The sequence below is a fragment of the Panthera onca genome, chromosome D1 (genome assembly GCF_046562875.1).
Source record: "Panthera onca isolate mPanOnc1 chromosome D1, mPanOnc1 haplotype 2, whole genome shotgun sequence".
NCBI lineage: Eukaryota > Metazoa > Chordata > Mammalia > Carnivora > Felidae > Panthera > Panthera onca.
Window position 1 is genome coordinate 30,857,884 of NC_138348.1, and position 14,390 is coordinate 30,872,273.

General features: G+C 40.1%; 1 long non-coding RNA gene across 4 annotated transcripts in view; it reads right to left on the reverse strand.

The window, feature by feature from the left end:
* Positions 1-14,341, reverse strand: part of LOC132661586 (uncharacterized) — a 69,645-nt gene extending 55,304 nt beyond the window's left edge. For 3 of the 4 annotated variants that reach the window (XR_013550167.1, XR_013550166.1, XR_013550164.1), the window contains exons 1-3: positions 14,020-14,341; positions 12,178-12,293; positions 5,752-5,928 (exon numbers count right to left, since the gene is read on the reverse strand). This is a non-coding gene — a long non-coding RNA (uncharacterized LOC132661586). The remainder of the gene's footprint in view (positions 1-5,751; positions 5,929-12,177; positions 12,294-14,019) is intronic. The other variant, XR_013550165.1, reaches the window with a different exon arrangement.
* Positions 14,342-14,390: the final 49 nt, after the last annotated feature.

Here is a 14,390-nt window from a genome sequence, read left to right on the forward strand (position 1 = left end):
ATACTGTACACTTCCAACTATATGACATTCTGGAAAAGGCAAAACTACGAAGACAATAAAAAAATCAGTGGTTGCCAGGGGTGGAAGGAGAGAGAGAGATGAATAAGCAAAGCACAGAAGTTTTAAAGGATAGCAACAATCCTTGGTATGATATTATAATAATAGATAATATGTATGTCATTGTACATTTGCCCAAACACATAGAATGTACAACACCAAGAGTGAACCCTAAGGTAAACTATGGACTTTGGGTGATTATGATGTGTCAATGTAGGTTTATCCTTGGTAAAAAAATGTACCATTCTAGTGAGCAATGTTGATGAGAGAGGCTATTCATGTGTGGGGCAGAGGTATCTGAGAAATCTCTGTACCTCCCTCTCAATTTTGTGGCAAACCTAAAACTACTCTAAAAATGAAGTATTAAAAATAATCTATCATAACTATATATATTTTTTGAGCATACTACAGAAGTTTAACTTTATTAACCACCATTAATCATTAGGGAAATGCAGATCAAAGTCACAATGAGACACCATTACTCCACCATAATTACTAAAATTAAAAGTACTAAAAATTCCAAGATAGTGTGGGGCAACTGTATACACTTTCATATAATAGTGGGAGTGTAAATTGGTTGAACTACTTTAGGAAAATGTATACACTATGACTCAGCAGTTCCATTTATAGGTTCACACCCCAAAGAAATAAGTACTTATAAACCATATTTACAAGAATATTCATAGATGCTTTGTCCATTGGAGCCCAAAATCTAGGGGCATCTGGGTGGCTCAGTTGGTTAAGCATCTGACTCTTTATCTTGGCTCAGGTCTTGATCTCATATTCATGAGTTTGAGTCCCATGTTGGGCTCCATGCTTTTTTTTTTTAAAGGCCAAAACTTAAAATAACCCAAAAATGCATCAAAGTAGAATGAATAGTGATATCACTATACAGGGGAACAATACACAGCAATGGAAAAAAACTACTGCATTTACAACATGAATGAATCTCATAGACATATGCTGAGGAAAATATATTTCCACTTCTATGAACAGGAGATGGTATGAGGGAACCTGCTGGGTTCTAGATCTTCATAAGTATATTTTTAAATGATTAAATTTATGACCACTTTTAATATCTTGGGTTTGATACTCACAAAAATACTGAAGTGTACTCATTCTACTAAAGGACAAATAGGGCAAACTTTATCTTGTCTGAGGTAAGAGGTCATGTATGAATTACGCCTGGCAGATAATTTCAAGAACATTTTTACCATGCATCTACAACATATATGGTACAGCATTTAAGATTTAGGAAGGCATGGGGCACCTGGGTGGCTCAGTCAGTTAAGTGTTCGACTTTGGCTCAGGTCATCATCTGGCAGTTCCTGAATTCGAGCCCTGCGTCGGACTCTGTGCTGATAGCTCAGAGCCTGAAGCCTGCTTCGGATTGTGTCTCCCTCTCTATCTGCCCCTTCCCTGCTCTGTCTCTGTCTCTGTCTCTCTCTCAAAAATAAATAAAGATTAAAAAAAAATTTAGGAAGACACAAAAGCACAAGTGAGATTTTTTTTCTTTTAATCAGTATTAACCTCACTAGCATAGTGCCCTAAAGTTTGACTATATTCATTATTTTTGAAAATAGGTTCAACTTGACAGGCCAGCCAAACATTTTCCTACCAGCTTTTGCATACTCTGCTTATACTGAAGCTAATATTGCTCCCAGATTTCATTATTATTGTGCCTACAGGAGCATGGCTGAGTTTATTTGATAATCCTCTCCAAATTCAGTTAATTAAATGGAAAAATGTTAGTAAAATCAAACATTTGTTACTATAGTGAAAAGTTTATTTGAACTGAATTTTTCTCCTTTTTGGACTGGTGGTTTTGGCATTGTAAATCTGCCTTCCAAATTCACCCGCAAACACGTTTCTGTGGAAACAGAGCCACAAATAGAAGCAGTGGTTATTGATTTTCTTTGGGGGCTACCAACTGGTTTCTGCAAAACCCTGGAGAGCATATGCCGATTTCCATGTGTATTTTATCCCCTTTCTCTCCCCCTACCCCTTCCACACCTGCACGGCTTTAAAATAATCCAGGCCTATCTATTATTTATCAAAAGGCTAGCTGATAAAACAAAGAAATTCTGATCTCTCCTTGTTATTAGAATCTCCTAGATTCTGCCTCTCCTCTAGCCTGCCTCCCTCTGTTTCCAGGAAGCCCACCCAGGCTCAGGCAGATCCTCCACCTTTGGTCAAACCCTAGTGCTCCATCCAAGATACTCTTTCTCCTGTTCCCCAACCTCTCCAAACTTTGTTCAGTCCTTCATCCTTTCATCTAGGCCCTCCACCTGCTTGTCATGGCTCTCAGTTCTTGTATAGGCTAACTCCTACCCATATAATTAATTGAACTTTAGACATTTCTTCCTTTAAGAAGTTTTTCTTGGAGCACCTAGGTGGCTCAGTTGGTTAAGCACTGGACTCTTGATTTTGGCTCAAGTCATGATCTCACAGTTTGTGGGATGTAGCCCACAGTTTGTGGGATGTGTTGGGGAGCCTGCTTGGGATTCTCTCTCTGCTCTCTCTCTCTGCCCCTTCTCTCCCCAGAGCATGCACACTCTCTCATAATAAATAAATAAACATTTTAAAGAAAGAGAAGTTTTTCTTGACTCTTCCTTTAGACTAGGTTAGATGTGCCTGTTAAATATCTCTGTAGTGCCTATTAAATATTTCTATAGCAACTGTAACTGGTGATGATAACACTTATGTTGTATTTTAGAAGATTGTAGAAGGCTTAGGGTGAATAAAGTAAATGTTTGGCATAGTGTACTCATTTTCAGTGTGGCTGGGTTTTGTTTGTTTGTTTTTTAAATACCACAGCTTTGTTTGTCAAACCAATAAATAGAAAGGTATGCTTTCAAAGTTATGGGGGTCAGAAGTTCAAACCCAATGTGTCTCAAGGGGAGTTCTTGTTCCTTGCTTCTCTTAGCTTCTGGTGGTTGTTGGTAGTCCTGAGATTGTGACTGCATTACTCCAGTCTCTGCTCCATGGCTATATTGCCTTATCCTGTTCTCTGTGGGCCTCTCCTGTGTTTCTCTTATAGGGATATTTGCTGGATTTAGGGCTCACCTGGGTAATCTGGTTGATCTCCTCATCTCGAGATCCTTGACTTAATTACATCTGCAAAGACCTTGTTTCCAAATAAGATAATATTTACAGATCTGGGGATTAAGACACAAAGGACCAGGGGCTATGGTTCAGCTTACTACATATAGTAACAGGCACTCAAACACTATAAGGATTATTAATGAAGATAATGAAAACGCCTTATTGATAAATTGGAGGATATCCTCACTGGTTTTCTTCAGACCAGTGTCTTATCTTCATAGGCTGTGTCATGCTAATTCCCACATCAGATACCTCAGTCCTGAAATTATCTTCATTTGAGAGTCCTTTTTGCTACTCTTATCTTACCCATTCTTTAAGGTTCAACTCCAGTCTTAACCTCCTCTACAAAGCCTACCACAATCAATAACAGTGATAATAAAAGCATCTAACATTTATCAAGAGCTTACTAGTTGCCAGGCATGGTAGAAAAAACATTAATTTTCCAAAGGATATCCCCACTGTTCTTCCTTCCTTTGACTTGCTATTACATTTATATCTGTGCCACCATACATATTATTTAATTATATACTCTCAGATTTGCTAATTATAGACTATGCATGTGGTCTATATATAAATTTTTTATTCTATACATATATGTACTATTTTACTACTACTGTGACTAACATTTCTTAGAGTACTTACCATGGGCCAAGAACTGAGCTAATCAATTGAATTTTCTCTTTAATCCTCAAAGCAATTCTGCAATGTGTATACTTCCTTTATTCTCGCTTTTCAGATGAAGAAAAGGAAGTTTACAGTTAACTGCGTATTGTCTATCAGTGATAGAATCAGAATCTGAACCAAAGGACTTCAGAAACCAGAGAAACTTATATATTATGTTATATATTTAGTACAATGTCATGTAAAGGTTGGCTTTGTCTTCTCAAGCATTTAGGTAGATTTGAATCTTCTTATGGCCATACTCTTCTTTCTTATAATCATCTGTTATGATGCTCAGTTCTTGGAATAAAATGTTTGTCTTGTTTTTAAATATACTAAATGTACTGGATGATTTGAAGAGCTCTTTAGCTCAAAGCTCTAAGTTTGGTCCACTTAGCAAACAGGTATTACCTCAAAGGCCTTTGCAATGTGGATGTAAAGTGCTTGAGAGACTCAGCTCAGAATGAGAAAAAAATGCTCCCTCATCTCACCATCTCCCCCCCTTTTAAATCTGTCCTCATCACAGGTAGGGAGTCAAGGAAATCAGCATAAATTATTTTCCTTCTTGATATTGTAAAGGTCATTAAATTAGGTAGCATTAATAGCATCAGTAGGAGGCTGAGAACTGAAAGAGATACAGACTCTGAACCCTGTGACAAAGCTCTCCAAGCTCTAAGTAGAGGAAGAGAATTGCCTGGTCATTCAAGAATTTGTAGGACTGCTTTATTTGCTACTCTTCAACAGGAAAACCTTTGTCCTTCCATAGTCAGTGATCTAGCAAAATTTCCTTACCATTAATTTCACTCATTAAAAGGAAAAGAAGATGACAAGAAGTTAAACATTATCTTTCTCAAACTACATTCAATCAGTTCTAGTTTACATCAGCTCAGTTGGAAAACAGCAGAATTACGAATTTTAACACAACATCATTAGCGTCATTTAGTTTTCTCCAACTTTGATTTTGGTTTAATTTGTTAAGATTCAGTTATTTAGGGAACAGCTTATCTCCTGCATCCTCTACAGTAACAGAATTTTTTAAAGAAATAAATTCAAAATTTCCCTCTATCTCAATGAAGTGACAATAATGTTTAAATATTATATTAAGAAGTACCAAAGTTTCTGTTAAAATTACCAAGCCAATTGGGAAAATAAAAAAGTAAATCCTTATGCTTTAGAAATGTTTACTTCACCAAGTGGATTTTAGGAAAAAAACAGTAACCTCTTGTTTTACGGCATTCACTCAGTTCTAAGTGGTGATGACAATGATAGTTAACCACTGTTTGTGAGTGCAAGCGGTGAAAACCTGGTCTTTGAATTTTTCGTCTTTGTGATAATTGATCTTCACAACAGCTTTACGAAGAGACCACTACTTTCTACGTCCAATAAACTGATAAGAAAATTAAAAACCAGAGAAATTATGTAATTTCCCCAGCATCCTACAGGTAATAAAGGATAGTCAGTATTTGACTCTATGCAGAATATGTAAATTACACTGCCAAGTGTACTGTGCCCTCCAACAATAATTGCTGACACTTTTCCCCTTATGAGTAAACATTTTATAAAACTGATAATGTGATAATGCTGAACTTTATCTGAGCCCTTTCGGTTCTGGAAAATAAGAATGGTTTGGAAATCTTCCCACCCTTTTAGGACCACTTTGCACCCTGCACTGGTGTGTCTTGAGAGAAGACCCATTTCTGTCCTCTCTCAGGACTCCCATAAAGTCTGGGATGACTTTCTTGCTTACTTGCCACTAAAAAGTCCCAGGTCCCCTTTTGTTCTTTGAGACATTCCTTATTAATGAATATTCTTGCTATTGTAATACTCTACATAAAATAATCTCCTTGGCTGGTGTATTTGTCTTTCACAGTTTGGTGCTGTAACTCAGAGAGGACCAGATCTCAGTTTTTTGGGTCCCTGTTTACATACCCAGGTAGAGAAGCCTCTGGTACCCCTTTTGTGCTCTGCTCCTGAAGAATGATTGGAGACCCAGTGGTGAGTCTGATTTCTGTGCTATGGACTCATGTCCACAGGTAGCAGGGTAAGGTGCCAGCTTGATTTCTGTGGCCAGCTTCTTATGGTTTTGTGGTCTTCTTTTGGTGGTCTCTGTAAAGGAATTAATGATTTGTAGAAATCTTGTCTCTTTCATGTGAAAGACAGTAAGAGACTCTGGTTTGTTAGTCTTTTCTGTTTGTCTATTTTCTGAGTTCAAATTAATTAAGAACTTATGCCCACTGGGAAAGGAATAGCTTATTAATGTGGATCAGTGAATTTTGTGTTTCTGTTTGACCTGTGACTGAAATTTTATTCTATTTTATTAAAACATTTATTTATTTTGAGACAGAGAGTCTGAGAGGGGAGGGACAGAGGAATAGGGAATGAGAGAATCTTAAGCAGGCTCCACACTCAGTACAGAGCCCCAACATGGGGCTCAATCCCACAACAATGAGATCACATCCTGAGCCAAAATCAAGAGTCTGATGCTTAACTGACTAAGCCATTCAAGCGCCCTTATGACTGAAATTTTGGAATTAAAGCTATGTTTTCTTTTCTCTCTTTGGATATTTATGTCTGTCATTTAGAAAGGCTTTTGCGTTTCATTATATAATATTTCCTATTTTCAGATGAAATTACTGAATTTGATTATAAGATCTCTTTAAGGAGTTCTATTCTGATAGGCTTAGAGGTAAATTATTGCATATATAATTGAATATCCCTAAAATTCCCAGAAATTAAGGAAATTGATTTACTAAGACTTTCAATGTGCTAGATTTAAAAAGTACCTTTAGAGAAATAAAATCAAATGTTTTACGATTTCAAGCTCACATAATTTAGGCAAATCTTTGGCAAATGACAGTTACATAATATTTTTGGTTTAATAAAAATAGCTATGTTTTCTCTGAGTTATAAGTGTTAAGTATAATAAACAGCAGGTGCAATTCTCATATTGTATATGAGAATGTTACATTTAGAAAGTTTAAACCTAATCAAGCTCATACATCTAATAATAGATAGATATCTACTGATTTTAGAGGCTGTGCTTTTAATCTGTAACCTATATATCACTGTAAGCAAGTGAAATTATTTTTTGCATATATCACATTCATTTAGGAATGAAATATTTAGTAACTTCCCCAAGTGGAAGAGGAGATTATACTAATTTTTTCTTTAAGCTTAATACCAGACCCAAAGTTTCTCACTTGATGGATGTACACTGCCTTACAAACAGGAAAATTAATTGTGTTATTAAGTATGTTATTAGTGCAGGGTCTGTGTTGAGCTAAGTTTGGAGCATGTGACCAGACCACTAACTATATATACATTAGTGATGGTAAAAAGCCATGTGAACTGGAGTTCTCTTGAAAGATTGTGCCAAATACTTTGAATCCATCCTGGATGGAATAAACTGTTTCATATTATCACATATCAAGCCCACTCTGTATGATGATTTTAAATTTTGGTTAGTAGTACTATTTTAACTGTTTGCAAAGTTTGGAATGTCACCCCTCCTAAGAATCCCTAATTTCCTTTCATCTTTCCTTGCTGAAAACTGCAGCTTTCTGACTATTTCTGCAACATATTCCCAGACTATAATGAACTTTGTAGCTCTAGTTTAGTCTCCTTTTTTATCCTTTTTATTTTTATTTTTTTATTTCATGTGAACCCGAACAAATATAACACTAAGCAATCATGATATTATTTTGAAGAGTAGCCCTTACATTTTTAGCAATTGTAGTATTCTAAAATAGTTGCTAATATAATTGCTAAAAAAATTGCCCTGCCTTTCAGAAATGACTCTCTTCGTGCTTTTAACTAACATAGAATATGCATGTGTAAAGCTATTTTAAGATGAAAGCGATGGTTTGATATTGTCTTAAAAATAACTCTAATTTGGAGGCAGTCAATTTTATGTCACTCTTATTCAAATTATCTGCCTTTTAAGTACAGAAGATTTAGTACACTTAGTAAAATTAAAAAAAAAAAAACATATCTTAAAGAAATCTGCCGTTGTTTAGAAAACTGCATGAACAATTCCCATCTGCAAATGGTTATTTATTACTTAGTTATTTTTAGATTTTTTTTTTTGGATGCATCGCTCACAGTAGCCTCTGGGTGCGTTTGCAGACTTTAATAATTAGCTTTCCCATTATAGCTTACACACAACATAGAAGACAACATAAACACAGGATGCATTCACATACATCAGCATATATTCATACGCAAATAAACAGGTGAAGGAGGATACTTTTCATCCAGACTTTATCAGCCAATGAGATTAGTTAATAATTCCTTAAAAAGCCAAAAATCTTAAAATACTTGATACTAATCAAGGAGCTACTTCTTTGTTCAGGGATTATAGTTTGTTTCTGGGCCATGACTTGTGCCTATAAGCTTTTCACAAGGTTATGAAGTGTTTATGCTCTGAAAATGAAATGATTAGCTCTGAAATACAGTGGGAAAAATACTGTGAAATGTCAGTATAATACTGTTTACTAGTCAGTTGCAACTCAATTGTAAAATAGTTGACATAACCTTTAATATGAAATGTGTAAGCATTTTAAATATGCTAGATACAATGCCAGAAAGGTCCTGTAAAAGTAAGAGTACCAAAGATTTCCCAAGACTTTAAAAACAATCTGGCAAGATGCTGTTAGAATTAGTGTGCTGGAGGGGTGCCCGGCTCAGTGGGTTAAGTGTCCTACTCTTGGTTTAGGCTCAGGTCATGATCTCATAGTCATGAGACTGAGCCCTGCGTTGGGCTCTGCACTGACAATACGGAGCCTGCTTAGGATTCTTTCTCTCTCTCTCTCTCTCTCTCTCTCTCCCCCCCCTTCCCTCCCTCCTCTTGTGCACTCTCTCTCTCTCTGCCTCTTAAAATAGGAAAGGCTAGATTCTGCTGTAAGAGTTGACTCCTTCCCCTACTCCCCCAGTTTGATTTTGATCAACACCATTCACTCCCTAGAACAGGCATCACCAAAGCTCATAATAGGCCTCTGTTCTGCATCATAAGAATGTTTACACACCTCTTCCAAGATGCCATCACCCTGAATACCTCTCCTTCTGATGTGGTTAATTGTCAGAAAGCTCTTATCTAGCACATGCTCCCCCAAAGGGCTAGGGAATGGATAGTAGGGGGCTCTTCTAGGGGTTAAGAAGATAGCCCTGGGCAGAGAGAAATGTTCACAGTTCTACAATCTGAATTCCACTCACATTTACATAAAAGGCGATGATGATTGCTATCCCCAGGTGTCCTGATTTGTAAATGTAGTTCCCAGATTCCTCCCCAGGGTCTGACACTCTGCTGCTTATTCTCTAAAAGGCAGGATGTGCTGTCCTCAGTTACAACTTCTGTTTCATTATAGGTTCTCTGGTAGCAAGGAATAAAAAGCCATCCATGGTTATTGACTGAATTTAAAAGGGATTCTGGGGGGTTTGGAACATAGTTTTGGCAGGAAGTATGCCATGACCTCTTATTTTTATGAAAAGGCCTATATGTAGGTATATGGGAAAGTTCCTTGATGTAAACTAATAGAAGTTACTACAAAAGGCATGGTGGTGGTAGTGTCTATAGGAAATAACACCATTCTATACCTGAACCTCACTTGATTCACCTCTGCCCCACGTTTGCTCCTGATTGGTGCCAAGACAAGGTTGTGGGTGATTTTTATTTTGCACCTAAGTTTATTTGAGTGAGTCTCCACAATTGCCCTATTTTCCACTTAGGTATAAGGAAAGCAGAACAAAGAGCTAAAAGGAAGACTGTACTTCACTGTGGAAGAGTAGATCTGACAGAGGGGATGTCACCCCACATCAGTGTATCACTGTTCAAGGTGGGGTGCTTTGCTTCAATTAAAGGACATTTTTGATGGATTTGCATTTAGAAAACTATTCAGAGATAATTTAGACTATGCCAACTCAATTTCACTCACTTGGCCTCCGAGATGCATTCATAGATGGAGAGAAAGGGATACCATTGCAGCCAGGAAGACCAGAAATGCTTGTAACTCAGTCTATTTAGTAGATGCTGCCACTGCTGATCTAAGTTTGCCTAGGGCAATGCACTATGCGTATGAACCCCATCTGTCCTGCATGTAGAGATAAAAGAAGGGTTGTGAATCCTTTTATGCAGTGTTTTGTCACAGACCCTAGTTCCAACTCTTGAGCATGGCATATCCACGTCCACCCTCACTTTCCTTTCCTAAACCATAATGTGGTCTGCTTATCTTTGCTTATCCTCACAAGTGCCATTCTTTCCAGTTAGCCTTTGCCTTGGGGCTCCTTCTGGCTTAGGACTTTTCTTTCTAGCTTCACTTACGTTACTGCTTCTCTCTGCCCCTTGTGTGACTTCTACCAGACAGACCCCTACCACCGAAGTATGTTGACTCATCTTGCACCTTCTAGACCGCAGGCATCCTCCCCAGGCAGGTGCAGGATATCCTACTGCCCATTGTGCCTGGGGCAATGTTGTGATCAGAAAGTCAGGAAGAAAGTAGTCAGTCTTCCTCTGCAGGGATGATGTTTCCTCATTGTCAAAAAAAGTAAATATGCTTTTCTTACATCTTAAGACCTCACCAGTACTGATATGGATAAGATGGAATCAGGAATGGGGAATGGTAATGGACAGTCATTGAAAATCCATGTATAAGGAAAAACTGGCTGAGTGATCTACATTTTATAAGGAATTATATGGGCAGAACAGAACATCCACATCCATAAATTTGGGAATGGGAAGCATGAGATCAACTTTCCTAGGACTTTATTTTCACATCCTTCAGAATTTTAAAAGTCAGATAGTTGAGAGGCTGGGAGTAAGCAGGCAAAAAACCATCTTCTCTTTTTTTCTCCCAACACACGCGCTGAACGTTTTTGGCAAACGAAAGCCAGCCTCTTCCATTATTCATTCATTTTATTACATTCTTATCCAGTGCCTACTCTGGGTCAGGTATTTTGCACTGGTTGCTTGGGATACAGTGCCTATTTTCAGGGAAGGGTTGAAGGCTTCTTAGGGAGAGAGAGAAGTAAATAGAACATTGCAATTCACTGGGGATCACAGTCCCCAAAGAGAACAAAAACATTTATAATGGACTTAGTTTGTATCCCTCATGGCCTCCTATCTGCTTTGTACAAAGGAAGATCTAATGCCCTTTGCCCCTTTCTATATAAACAAAGACTTCATAGTGTGGTCTGGAACATATGTACCACCACTGAGAGAATTCAAAGCCAGGGAGAAATTATTTGTGGTAAAAGGTGTATTTGGAGATGAGGAGCTTAAAGAATGTTGACTAGTCAATGACTAAGAAAGGTTAGAAAATGAGTTTTTCCTCTCCAAGGAAAATAAATTTCGGGGATTGAGACAAGGTAGATTTTGTTGGTCACAAGCAAAAAATCTTTCTGCTACTGTGTATGTGAATTTCTGGGACTCTTTAAGAGAATTTCAGGGAGAGAAATGGAAGGTTTCTCATTTGCTTTATAAAGAAAGGGCAAAGAGGTGTGTGTGTGTGTGTGTGTGTGTGAGAGAGAGAGAGAGAGAGAGAGAGAGAGAGAGAGAGAGAGAGATGGGTGAAGGCTGGGGAGCAGAATGTTCTTCCCAGTTGGACCCCACCTATCAATCAGATTCTAGATTACTCTTTTTTTTTTAATTTTTTTAATGTTTATTTATTCTTGAGAGAGAGAGAGAGAGAGAGAGAGAGAGAGACTGAGCATGAACAGAGGAGGAACAGAGAGAGGGAGATACAGAATCTGAAGCAGGCTCCAGGCTCTGCTGTCAGCACAGAGCCCAACACGGGGCTTGAACTTACAAACTGCAAGATCATGACCTGGGCCAAAGTCCGAAGCTTAACCAGCTGAGACACCCAGGCGCCCCATATTCTAGTTACTCTTGGTTCACCCTGATGACACATTCCTGCATAAACTTTATTCTCGCCATTGTTCAGACACATTTCCCCTTTCCTGGTCAATCTTTCCTTGCTTCCCCCAATTAGATGCTACTCTATTCTTTGTATCCCCGGAACACCACTCTCATACATTCATCATAGCACATACCCCCTTGTTTCATAATCTATGTATCTGAAACAGCCATTCCTTTGTGAGGACAAATGGGCACAGAACACATGGTGTTACATCACTAACACGGGGTCCATCCTGCTAAGGCCCAGTTCTGTTACATAGTTAGCTATATAACTTTTAGGCAAGTTTGTTAACCATTGTAAACCTCAATTCCTTCTCCGTAAAATGTAAATAAAATAGTACCTACCATATAACGTGTTTCCTTATGCAGATAAAATTAGACAATATGCATGCAAAGAACTTACACAGAGCCAGGTATTAGGTGGGTACTCGATGAGTGTTACTTGCCTCGATCGAGTCCTCAATAAGTCCTCCTTGTATGACCTGAATGACTGTCTTGGTGAGAGTGGTTTTCCGTCAGCTGTGTTCTCACTGTGGTGCTTTGTAATTCAGATTCCCGATACCTAAGAAGTACAAAGTATTTATAAAGTCCTCAGACATTTTTAAATCTTAAAATTCTCTGGGCCATGAAAGGAACAAACAAGAAAGGGCACACGGAGGCATAATTCATAAAGTTTTAACATGATCCAATTAAAATACCCAAACTTCAATATAGCTGTCATCTTTTGTACTTCATATCGCTCTCTGTTTTCATCTCTCTGAAAGCATTCCACAGTTGCTCTGGATAGGTCTCACAAATCGCTTTTGGGAAACCAGTCCCAAGATCTTGGGTTCTCAGTCCTGCTTTCTACCATCCCAAGAAACATGTTTCTCATGAGACAGCAATAAGCTCAAATATCTGCTTTTGGTATGTGTGAAACTGTACAGTGTCTACATCACATTATAGAGGTACAGAGGGAGGGTTCAGGCCAGAGCACGTGATCACTTTTACTTTTGAAGCAGTCCACCTTCCGTACTTGCCTTAATGAAACCTCACTTGAGCCAGTGTGGAGGTACCTTTCTCTCAGTTCCTCCTCCCCTGAGGCCAGAAGATCACAGGTAAATTTATTCAGGACAAAAATTCAAGGTGTACTAGCTAGAAGAAGTTAGGAAAACCACCACGCACATCAGTTCTTTCTCTCCGTCCCCCCCTTCTTTCCTTCTTCCTTCCTTCCATCCTTCCTTTTTCTTCTGTCCTTTACTTTCCTTTTCTTCTTTCTTTCTTTCTTTCCACTGATTATAATGTGATTTTTTTAGCTATTTTATTTTTATTATTTTATTATTTTAAAAGATTTAAAAAAAATCAGACAACGAAAAGAAGTCCTCCAGGTGTCCTTCGCTGAGCCAACAGCAGTTAGGTGAGAGCAGAGCATATCTATAATTCAGCTCGGGAATATTTCTCTTAATAATTAATCGAGCACCACAAAAGGAGGAGGCCCAATAGGGCCATCGAACAAAGCTGCCAGCTGAGGCCGACAGTGGCCGCCTCAGCGCCAAGTGACCCGCCCAAGGTCGGATTTACTCCAGCAGTCCTGGTGTGCGTCCTAGTGTTTGTCTGGTCCATCAGAGGGAGTTGGAAAGGTGCCTGGAGACTGGGTGGTTATGTGTGTGTAAAAATTCGCACTTCCACCGCTAACCTTACTTTGAGTGGATGTATGGGAATTGCAATTTTACATCCTTGTCTTGGGGCATTTCATATGCTTGATACCTAATAAGCAACCTAGGAGTCCATGCCCCCGCGAGGACGCCGCTGCGGGCGCTCTGGCTTGTTCCGCGGGGTACTACGTTTGTTTTTGCTGTTCAGTGAAGGTAGGTGGTGTAGAACTCCGACCTCTACCATAAAGATCTCCCGGGAGCCAAACCTCTGGCCGAGTTGTGTTCTTTTCGCAACAGGTTCGCCGAGGGCTCCTGCACTCTTTCCAGGGGCCTCCGCCCCCGGGCCGGGAGCCCTCTGAGTCTCTTCCACTTGGACTCGTGCCTCTGGTGCGCAACTCTTAACCTGGGCCTGATTCCAATTTCTGCAATCCACCCCTCACCCGGGTCAAGCACACTTTTAAAGTCGGCCTCCTCTGCGCCCTGAGGCCCGACCCCCCACCCCCACCCCCACCGCCGCCGCCAGTCGAGGCAGACAAGCGTGCAATGGAGGGGGAGACCAAGGGGAATCGGCGCGTGCATAGGCGACTGGGGGGCTCCCGATTAGCGGCCTAGCTAGAGATGCACCCGGGCTCCCAACCCCACAAACCCACAAACCCGTTATGCGGGTGCGTGTGTGCGCTGAGCTGTAGAGAAAGCGGGTCAGGGAGAGAAGCCGCGCAGAAGCACCCGGTCGGCGAGCCTGGACCTCCCGTCGAGGTCTCCCCTCCCAACCTCCGTCTTGGGCTCCCGCTCTGCCGTGGGGACCCCGATATCAGCTCCAGCGCGGACACCTCTCCCTCGGAAACTAGGGCTTCGCCTTTGGGGGAGGCGGCCAGGGGCTCCCGGAACCGCTCCCTGTTGCTCCCCGAAGCCTCGGCGTCGGGGTCCGAGCTTGGGGGCGGGCGGTGCAGGCGTCGTGACTGCGCCCGCCCCGCGGCGCGGGGAGGTGCCCCAGGCGACCGCCTGCACGCCACACCCTCGGCACG